Raw genomic sequence first — 12,328 nt, 5'->3', positions numbered from 1 at the left:
CTGAGACCTTAGAACTTATATCTCAAGATGGGTGGCGCATTTACGTTGTAGATGTCTATGGGCTCCAGTAACCACTTAACACCAGGTGGGCTGTGAGCTCGTCCACCCATCTAAGCAATAAAAAAAAAAATGTCGCATACCACATGACTGACTTGGTGGTTCAGTAATTTTCGCTCCGGACTGTTGCGTCGAAGGTCGTGGATTCGATTTGATTCGTTTAATTTACTATTTAATGCTTAAATAAAAATAGGACAACAACTTAGTATTTAGTCGTTAGAGAAAATCGATATAATCTCTAGAGATAGAGGTGAAATTTTGTTCCAAAACCAACGTAATAAGTTTGAAAACAGTACACATACAAACAGGTAATCAAAATATTCGACAATATCATTACAGATAACGGATATCAGATTTAAAACTATTATTTCGTGATATTCCGGTCAGAATTAATGTGATCAATCAACGATTTTCGTGTTTTGTTGATCCGACCTTGAATGATAGACAAAGACATTCAATGTCTCGTGATTAAAGTGTTGAAAGTTATAAAACATATTATAATATGGATTAGCACAAGGTTGTATTATAACTAAAACACTTTACTGGTAGGACATCTTGTGAGTCCGCCCGCAAGGCACTACCACCCTGCCTAATTCGGCCGTGAAGCAGTAATGCGTTTCGTTTTAAACAGCCGTTGTATTATAAAAACTAATATTTGTTGTCCATGGACCCCAGTAACCATTTAACACCGGGTGGGCCGTTCCAACTGTGTAAGAATAAAAAAAAAGATGTGTGGTGTCGTGGGACACCGAATAGGAACGAAGCTCCTTATTATAAAAATATTAATTTTAAGTTCTATTCGAGGTATAAAGAAAATAAAACTGAAGGTTTCGCAACAACCCACGGTCATTCGGTAACGTGCGAACTTATTGCGGTACACTTCATTCGGGTTTGTTTGCATAAGAGTTAGTGTATTGCGCAAACGAACGCTCTGATCTCGTGGTCGATGAGTGATAAAAAAAAATCTTATTTTTTGTACGTTATTACAAAGTTAAGTCATACACTGTGTGCATTACTAATTTGTACGTTATTACAAAGTTAAGTCGTACACTGTGTAATAAAAATCTTACGTTATGGACGCTTTTTCCCGGTTAGGGTACCCCTCCGCAACGTCCCATAAGGAACTTCGTTCCAAAACGCTGTATTACATGTCTTGTAATAGTTTATATAGTTTAATAGTTCTATATGAATCACAAAGGCCCCAGTGTGGTGCTTTATTAAATATTCGGATAGCTATTCAACTACCTACCTCATGGAAGCTGCCGGTTATTCCTTCATGAAACAAAAACACGTGTGGCTTCCGGGGACTGCCGCAGTAAAGCTATTGCATAGCATTTTTTATCAACTTATGCAAATTTTAATTAGACAATTAATTTAATATTAAAACAATAATAAAATAAGACCACGCTATATTTATAAACTTTAACATAAGCAAAACGTTAACTCACTCATAAGCTAGCAAAGCAAAACATTAATACACTCATAAGTTAGACCGCGCGAGAGAGAGATGGGCAGACTTTTCATGATGCGCATGCAGTGTGACGTCACGCCGCGTGCTTATTCACAAACACTACACAAGCACAACGTGTGAATGTGTTGAACGCGAGCTACATGGTAGGCGGAGTGGGGGTGTTAGGTTTTATTTTTGTTACGGAATTTCTTGATTCGGTCGCCGCGCTCAAAGCCCGCGATAAAAGCTATGCAATAGTTTAAAAGATTAGACGAATAGAAATCGTCCTCGTAAAATTAAATTAAATGTAACCTCTTCAAACAAGTTCAGCGTTGTACAAATTTTGGACATTTTACCGATCTTGTAAAGCTTTACTTACTATTTTTTACACAGTCTTGGTTAAGACTAAAACTAATTCTATAGGTTTTCTTCTACTTTTTGCCCATATCCCAAATTATATGGAGTTATTTGGAGGAGAAATTCTAGAAGCTTTCCTGACGAAAAAAATCCTCTCGAATCAAAGCATTTTTAGCATAATATATTTTTCAGTGGAAGACAGATGCCACGTCCCAATAAAATTTTCTTGCATCTGTCATAAAGACGTTGTCATGTTTACGAGTTCCTGCACCACATTAAACCATTTATTTATCCAGGATTGGCTGTGAGTTTGTTCAGCCATGCGGAGCAATAATAAAACAGGACGTTTTAAACTTTCGCGGATATATATGTATAATTAATATTCTATTTCTATATCTATTTATATATATTTTTGACGTGTTTCTTACCTTTCCATGAGTTCTTGATATTTGTGGCTTGTGGAGACTACTTAACGGTAGGCAGCGGCTTGGCTCTGCCCCTGGCATTGTTGAAGTCCATGGGCGACGGTAACCACTCACTATCAGGTGGGTTGCGATCGCCATGATCACATGTTCTCAAAGTGTTCGGAAAAAACAGTCGGTAAAACGAGTGTGTAATGTCGGATCGAGTTATCGTGTTAACGAGGTTAGCCTGATTCGTATGCTACTAAAATTATATAAGACTAGCGACCCGCCCTCGCTTCGCTTCGGAAACATTAAAACACACATGAAACCAAAAAAAAAAAATAAAAAAAAAATAAAAGAAGTAGCCTATGTTCATCAGGGACAATTTCGGCTTCTAATGGAAAAATAATTTTTCAAATCGGTCCAGTAGTTTCGGAGCCTATTCGAAACAAACAAACAAACAAACAAATCTTTCCTCTTTATAATGTATAGAAAACCCCATAGACACAATCCACTGAGTTTCTCGCTGGATCTTCTCAGTGGGTCGCGATTCCGATCAGATGGTAGATTTTATTTATTTTTTATTTATTGCTTAGATGGGTAGACCAACTCACAGCCCACCTGGTGTTAAGTGGTTGCTGGAGCCCATATACATCCACAACGCAAATGCGCCACCCATCTTGAGATATAAGTTCTAAGGTCTCAAGTATAGTTATTCTCAAGGTCTCAAGTGGATTCTGCGAAGCACTGCTCTTGCTGGGGCTAGTGTTAGTAAATTCTTTCAAGTTGAGCCCGTGAGCTCACCTATCCCTCCGGGCGTAGCTGGAATAGCTTTTTAGGCTCATAGCCTTCGCTCATGCGAATAGGTAGAGGAAAAAAAACAAATAATACTGTTTATACAAAACAAAATACTATCGCCAACGATGAAGCGATTAAGCGTCGAATGAGCGACACTATTTGTCAAAACGAATACTTGCTACGAGCCGGCTGATGTCCATTGACGATCGTATTCGTATGTCGTATCACTCTTGTCAGAGCGGTCGTGGTCGTCATCCTGTTGGAGTGATCGTCTGGTTTTCTTATAATAAAGGCGCAGATTTTTATGGATAGTATTTATTCTATCGGCGATACAATTTTTGTGTCCGTACTCATTGACGACGCAAGAACGAAAGGGACGCGCACACAAACGACGTTGACATATATAACAAGAGTGACAGCTGTCAGTTGATATTGACATAAAGATGCGTTTAGGAACTATACAATTCTAACACATCCAGCATCATTGTTGTGGGCAGATGTTATGCGCCTCACGAGCAACCGCCAGTTCTCCCGGTTTTTTTTTTTGCATGAGTGTCCATTGACGATAGCATTGCAGAAGCATTCCTTGTAGTCCCAACAACAACTGTGCAAACATGCGCGCGGATAAAGTACGAACAAACAAATAAAAAAGTCCTGAATGCCATTGTTTTTTTTTCCTTAAAATTAATGTGAATTTCATGACTTTTAGACTGAGCATTTTTTTTTTCAATTTAATAAGTCGACTACCATGTAGGTCACCGGTGCCCTACGCGGCGCACTGAAATCATTATGTCGATTTCTATTACTAGTGTTCGAATCCCGCAGGCGGGTACCAATTTTTGTAATGAAATACGTACTCGACAAATGTTCACGATTGACTTGCACGCTGAAGGAATAACATCGTGTAATAAAAATCAAACCCGCAAAATTATAATTTGCGTAATCACTATTGGTAGGACCTCTTGGGAGTCCGCACGGGTAGTACCACCACCCCGCCTATTTCCGCCGTGAAGCAGTAATGCGTTTCGGTTCGAAGGGTGGGGAAGCCGTTGTAATTATACTGAGACCTTATTTCTCGAGGCGGGTAGCGCATTTACGTTGTAGATGTCTATGGGCTCCAGTAACCACTTAACATCAGGTGGGCTGTGAGCTCGTCCATCCATCTAAGCAATAAAAAAAAATAGCGCCTGGATTGCCGGATGTGTTGTGAGCTGGTAAGTACCATATGGTAAGTAAGGTAAGGTAAGGTACCATTCCATCTTTTTCGACCGCAAATCAGTCACGTATTTGAGGAGTGAGAGCGCCGTTACATTAAAACCAGTTGAGAGTTCGGTCTTATGTGTCGAAGTGAGTTATTATAGGCTCATAGACACAGCCTGTGTCTATTCTGAGAGAGCTTAATATCAAAACTAGACTTTCCACTATATGCCTTCGTAGGGTGCTGGAGTTCTTCGGACATATTGCTCGTAAAGAGGGTCACAATCTAGAACAGCTGATAAAGCTATAAATACGATCATCTATAAACATCAACTTCCACAATGCCCTTCATGAAGCTAAGGATCGCAGTAGATGGAGGGAAATCGTACCGGAGAAACTGATGTAGCAGGGGAGTCACGACCTCCAGTAATGAGGAAAACGACGCGAGGAGGAGGAGACACAGCCCACTGAGTTTCTCGCCGGATCTCCTCAGTGGGTCACGATTCCGATTCGGTGGTAGATTCTGCAAAACAACAATGTTCTTGCTAGTAAGTAAGTTTTGTTGAATAATTGTTTCCTTTAAGTATTATCTTCATCAATGAAGTTAAAACTTTTTTTTTTGTTATTTTATATGAAATTGAAGGGATCGCAGCAGATGGAGAACAATCATACAAGAGAGATTGATACAGCGGGGTAGTCACGACCCTCAGTAATGAGGAGAACGACGCAAGGATATGAAATTTAGCCTCTAAAAATAAATTACCATACAAAAACAAAAAAATATTGATTAAAAACGTCAAGTCGTTTTGGTAATAATAATACATAACATAGGGAGTGATGGATTAGAGAAATGGAAATGTTCGGTATTAAAGCTGATAAATCAACGAGCTGATAAACTCATAATAAACTGACAACAATGCGAGGAATTCAAAAGTGCTTTAAATCTAAAATATATTTTTTATATTATCACACACTATTGAGAGTCTTGCACTAATAGGCTCTACCATTCTACCCACCGGACTTGTCACTGCCTGGCGTCGTGGCGTCGAGGCTTGGCGTCGACGAGTCCTGGAAGGCTATGCCCGATTTCTGAGAGTGCACCATCTCGCGGAAGAAGGCGATGGGGAGAGTGAGGCAAAGCTTGCCTAACTACTGAGAAATCAGCGGCCACCGGTTCGGCGTCTGGGGAACGGCGGGATGGATATAATATGCTCTGCGTCGACCCTGTCCCGTCGTCTCGTCGTCTCAATAGCCCCGGCTGGGTTCCGGCCCGGTCCAGGGTAGGGCGCCGGCGGTGAGCGCCGAGTGGCAGGAATTTTAGTAGTCAACTCCCACATACGATCCGGGGACTACTTCGATGAAAAAAAAGTGTGCGTGTATGCAAGTCACACGCGGTAGAAGTGAAACTTATAAATAAGATATAGATATACTGACTATCCCACTACACAAGAGCATACATATGAACAATGTTTAGTAGACGATAGTGGGGATGCTACGAAGAGTAGCACAAAGAGAAGACCGAGAACGTCTAATGTGTTCTATCTCGTTCTCTCGCCGGCTGAATCCTATACATTTATGTGTTTGTGTCTCTATGGACTTATTTTTTCGTTTCATCGAGTTTGAAATTATAACGATCCTAAAGAAGTTTCACTTCAAAAACATTTTGCCCATGCTGCCGCGAAACATCCAAACATTTTGTTGTGAAGGCTTTTTCATGGTAATGTAACTAGGACTTCAACGTCACGAAAGTGGATGGACTTATAAGCGGCGCTCTAGCAAGAATTTGGCACCAAAAAATATGATACACTAAGTGTACTCGTGCTTGTCTAGCCTTATCGTATTATTATTTTGTCGTTACTGGTACATTGTAAGTATTTTTTAATGAAAAAATTGAGTCGATATTTGCTTTATCACGGAAAGATATTTTTAATAGCTTTATATCGTCTAATGATAAAAGATAGATTATACTAATCAGGTTTTTTTTATGTATTAATTTAATAACCCAGTTTTCGTTTGAAGGTGATAGTGTAAATACATACATTGGGTAAGTTACCTGACTTTGATGTTTAGGAAATGAAGTTTATTAATTGACTTAGAATGAGTAATGTCTGGAAAGATGATGTATGGGATCTACTAAACGTTTATAGCTGGCTTCCACAATGATGGAGCAATATCTTACTGACAGATTGATCAAAGTGGATCGCGGTAGGCAGCGGCTTGGCTCTGCCCCTAGCATTGCTGAAGTCCATGGGCGACGGTAACCACTCACCATCAGGTGGGCCGTATGCTCGTCTGCCTACAAGGGCAATAAAAAAAAGACAAAGCCGTCTTGACCACAAACTAAAAAAAAAACTTTTGTGGCACTCGTTTGTAAAGCTATTGCATAGCATTTTTTATCAACTTATGCAGTTATAATTAGACAATGATAAATAATTTAATATTAAAACAATAATAAAACAAGTCCACGCTATATTAAAAATTAATAAAAGTAAAACATTAACTGTCCCCTTCACACTCATAAGCTAGACCGCGCGTGAGAGAGATGGGCAGACTTTTCATGATGCGTATGCAGTGTGACGTCACGCCACGCACTTATTCACAAACACTACACAAGCGCAACGTGTCGATGTGTTGAACGCGAGCTACATGGTAGGCGGAGTGAGGCATGTTAGGTTTTTTTCGTTACGGAATTTCATGATTCGGTCGCCGCGCTCAAGAAACGCGATAAAAGCTATGCAATAGCTTAAAAAAGTTGTAAATGTATCCGGGCTCCAGTAACCACTTAACATCGGGTAGGCCGTGAGCTCGTCCACCCATCTATGCAATAAAACAAACAAAATGCAGTGTGACGTCACGCCACGCGCTTATTCACAAACACTACACAAGCGCAACGTGTGAATGTGTTGAACGCGAGCTACATGGTAGGCGGAGTGGGGGTGTAAGGTTTTTTTCGTTACGGATTCGGTCGCCGCGCTCAAGGCCCACGATAAAATCTATGCAATAGCTTAAAAAAATGGTACTGTTCCCTTTAATATTATAAGCATCCAAGGAAGGATTTTTGGAAGCTTCACTCTTAAGAGTTTGAAAAAAAAGGGATAAATGGTATGGAATTACCTCATTCTCAAGGGTAAATTTAGGAAAGTGAAGATAGTGCATATACTGCCTGCCGATTAGGAATAAATATGCATATTTTATGACTGGTGGTAGGACATCTTGTGAGTCCGCGCGTGTAAGTACCACCACCCTGCTTATTTTCGCCGTTAGCAATAATGAGTTACGGCTTAAAGGGTGGGGCAGCCACTGTTAAAACTGTTATCTTAGAACTCATATCTCAAGGAAGGTGGCGGCCTTTACATTCAAGATGTCTATGGGCTCCGGTTACCACTTTACACGAGGTGGGCCGTGAGCTCGTCCACCCACTTAACCAAAAAAAAACAATTTGTTGGATTTTTTTAATTGTTACCACATAGGGTTGTATTACGAATTGTGAGCTCACCTACACGTCAAGGAGAAGCTGAAATGGCCTCTCAAGTTTTTACAAGAATTAATTTTTTTGGATGCTCCCTCCGTCTTTTGCACATTGCGATGAAACGTAGTACAGTTAAGGTTGGTACATTCTTATCCGTCCCAGGCGACGTGGCAACGCAAAGCCACCAGTCGCTCAAAACATGTCGTTTTTTTTATTGCTTAGATTGGTGGAAGAGCTCACTGCCCACCTGGTGTTAAGTGGTTACTGGAGCCCATAGACATCTACAACGTAAATGCGCCACCCACCTTGAGATATAAGTTCTAAGATCTCAGTATAGTTACAACGGCTGCCCTACCCTTCAGACCGAAAGGCATTGCTGCTTCACGGCAGAAATAGGCAGGACGGTGGTACCTATCCACGCGGACTCACATAAGGTCCTACCACCAGTAAAACCGTTTCGGATCCCTCGGACTCACTGTCGGTGCTTTTAGGCCCCTCAACCACCGGTCACCGTCCTCGCCGAATTCGAACGACAAGCGAACTTACTCATAGATAAAGTTTCTCAGTGGGTCGCCATTCCGATCCGGTGGTAGATTCTGCGAAGCACTGCTCTTGCTAGGACTAGTGTTAGCAAATTCTCTCAGGTTGAGCCCGTGAGCTCACCTACCCGTCCGGGCGTAGTTGGAATAGCCTCTTATGCTACTAGCAAAACGACAGGGAAAAAAAGTTAGTATAGTAAAGGTTTCTGCCAAAGTACCGTCAACGTAGAGTAGCTTGCGCGCGAGTATTTCCCAAAAAAAATCTATATCCTCCTTATGATAGGGAGAACAAAGCGTGGCCGGATTCCACTGTCGAGCAATAAATATTACTAGTTTATCAAAAGTGTGGATCAAGCAAACGTAAGCATGCGCGGTTATATGCTGCCATTCTGTCTATTCCTGCTGAGAAACAGCAATGGATTCTATACAATACAATTGAGATTTTGACCTCGTACCTCAATACACTGTGAGCCAGTGTAAGTAACTAAACCATCAATTTCTCTGAATGAGGATTTCAGAGAGATAGATATTCCATCGTGATACATTGATCGATTCCTATTTCATTCTCTTGCTCTTTTATTGGGCCATAGAAGCGATAAGCTAATTCGCATTTTTTAAGACTAATAACTAATATCTATCTCGTCGGCTTATCATTAAAGGTCTTATCTTATCGTCGATACATATTAATTTATGGACTCTAATATTAATGTTTAATAAATTTTATTACTTGACTTGGATAAATTTAAAGAAAATCCCCAATAATTAACTCAATTTAAAGATGCCAGAGGTTTTGTTTTCTTTCACATTGGACTTAAGCAGTCTAAACAAACATGTAAGTCGTTTTAAATGGTAGGGTAGTGGTTATTTCAAGACTTTTAACTTTCTTTTGTTTGAAAGTGGATAGTGTTATATGATGGGACAGGTTTGTAGGGTTATTCGTTACACTTGAGATTTCAGCTTCATGTCACAACGCGAAGGCTCATTAGTTTAAGTAATGAATAATCTCTATGTATAAAAATGAATTGCTGTTCGTTAGTCTCGCTAAAACTCGAGAACGGCTGAACCGATTTGGCTAATTTTGGTCTTGAATTATTTGTGGAAGTCCAGAGATGGTTCAAAAGGTAGATAAATATGAGAAAGCTCGGAATTAAATAAAAATAACATTTTTGTTTTTCCTTTGATGTGTCCCCCGTCGGTCTTTTATTTATCGATTGAGGCACTACGAAGTCTGCCGGTTCAGCTAGTGTCGAATAAAATCGAAACAAATAATAAACCAAAAAAAATATATATATATATATATATATATATTACCTAATAAATTGGGAGTTTGTATTTAAAACAACAAAGTAGTATACTAGGTATAAGGTAACAAATAATAAGTACGACATGCCGTTGAAATAACAGATAAGTATCTTCTAAAGCACACACACATGCTGTCATCTCATCAATGAGAAATTTTGAGTAAAAAAATCAATAAACAGCTCTTTGAACTGATTTCACTTATTTCTTTTGTTTTTACGCATTTGCAGCATGGCTTAAATTAATAATATAGTTATAGGAATGTTCAAAATATAATATGTCAAATATATTCGATTTCGTCTCTATTAGTCACAAAATAATAATGTTAATGGAAGAATGAATTTTTTTCTACTTGCAACCGATTTCTATTTTTTTTAAATTAACTAAGGTTTTTGGTTTTGGTAGAAACACGAAAAGTAATAATAGAAAATTAACAAAAGAAATATGGACTAATTAATCTTAAAATCAAACCTAGAAAGTTAAGAGAGTTAGGCAATTCCTTAACAAAATGTTGCAGAGAGTCTCATCCGAAGTGATTCTGTCGATTGAGTAACATCTCAGGTATGTCAAGTGCCACAATTATCTTATCCGCTATAAATCGATAGCGCAAAATCAGCAAGAGCCTCAACCCCAACCAAAAATCCTAACAGTTGAGTTCTCGCAAATATGGTCAAGATGCTTGCAGATAAGCGAACATACAATTGTTATCAATCGCTATCTTCGTTGAATAGGAAATATTGGTTATATGGCACGTAAATAAAATTTTGGGAGTTTATAACAATTAAACTATTATCTAATGTTTTATTGAATTAGATTAATCATGTGCAGGTCATTATATTACATATTAATATTTTAATAATCATTATATTACATATTAATCATGTAATAATTAGTGAACTGAAGTGGCAATGGGCCGGCCACATAGCACGAAGAGAGGACGGTCGATGGGGCAGAAAGATCCTGGAGTGGCGACCACGTACTGGCAAACGCAGTGTGGGACGGCCACCTACTAGATGGACCGACGACCTACTAAAAAGCGCTGGGTCTCGTTGGATGCAGGTGGCAATGGACCGGTCACACTGGAAATCTATTGGAGAGGCCTATGTTCAGCAGTGGACGGCGATAGGCTGAAATGATGATGATGATGTTGCAGGTCACCTTGTATACATTAAGGGTTCCATGATGAAACAATACTATTAATCAATCGAGCGATGCAACGGTGTTCGAACCCAGCAGGTACCTATCCCGGTACTAATTTTTCTAATGAAGTACGTACTTATCAAATGTTCACGATTGACTTCAACGGTGAAGCAATAGCATCGTGTGATAAAAATCAAACCCGCAAAATTACAATTTGTGTAGTTACTGATCGTAGGACCCCTTGTGGGTCCGCAATAGTAAGTACCACCACCGTGTCTATATCAGCAGTGAAGCACTAATGCGTTTCGGGTTGAAGGGTGGGGCAGCCGTTGTACTGTAAAAACTGAGACCTTAGAACTTATATCTCATGGTGGATGGCGGCATTTACGTTTTAGATGTCTATACGCTCCGGTAACCACATAACACAAATAAGATAAAAATTAGCGGCTTTTACGGTCTGGTTTTTAAAATATTTCAAAAGGCTGTATGTAATCTTGATAAAAACTACAACTTTCTATTGGAATTGAAAACCAAGGCAGTTCGGTTCGCCTAAAGGGTCACGTGGCTCATTTTCATACGCGTTTTGTTTGACAGCTGCAATCTGTGGCTTGTAGGAAGCGTTTACATTGGAGCCCTCGTTGAAATACTCGATTTTTCATGTGGCGTTCAACGTGATATGAAACCTATATGTGAAGACGTGAAAAGTAGGGGACTAATTTCTTACAATTTTATAATTGTTACATGTATTGAAATTAACAATGAATATAAAACTTCGAGAACTTTAGATATACTTTCAGTGTTCATGGAGACAGAATTTTTGTCTACCAGGCATACGAGTATGTGTGTAGTGAGCTCCTAATTATCATAATTTCAATCCGACTGCATTGGGCTTATCTAATTATCCAAATAACTCAAAAAGTAGTAGTAGTTAGTAAATTTTAAATTCGTTAACTATAAACCTGTACTTCTAGGCTGTATATTTTTTATTTATTTTAGACCTTTCCTTTAGACCACTTAATTCTTAGCGTGAGTTAGTTTCGTGAAATTCTACCGGAAACAAGTTTTTTAGATAGCACGCGAACTCCAGAATTTGTTGTCGAATGTTAAAAACTTTCTTACCAGAGATAACTTGATAACTTATAACGACGTATCTAATTATATGTTGTAAATACTTTAGTTTTGGTCTTTTCCTAATTGGCTGGCAATATTTTATGAAGTAACTTGTATATTTTACTAGATTTATTTACTTCAGTTTACTTTACATCATAGAATCTTTGGGTTTGAAAAAGAAATATTTTTTGTACATGAATTATGTCATTATACAACAACTTATATGTATACTTATATTATTAGTGGAAGGAAAGAGGCCTAGAGGGCGTAGTCCCATGCGCTGGTCCGATCAGATTAAGACGACTTTGGACTCCGGCATCAATGTCACTATCCACTTCCTGGTGGACAGGAAGGAATGAAGGAACATAGTCCTAATAAAAGTGCTCCGTAAAGGTCACAATCCTCAGCATTGAGGAGCACGATGCACGGAGGAGGACAACAACTTATCAAAAGAATAACCTAAAGGAATCTTTCTTTCGTCACATAAATATCATTTTATTAATTCCAG

The sequence above is a fragment of the Bombyx mori genome, chromosome 9, assembly GCF_030269925.1.
Source record: "Bombyx mori chromosome 9, ASM3026992v2".
NCBI lineage: Eukaryota > Metazoa > Arthropoda > Insecta > Lepidoptera > Bombycidae > Bombyx > Bombyx mori.
The sequence above is the reverse complement of the archived record's forward strand: the minus strand, read 5'-3'. Positions refer to the sequence as shown.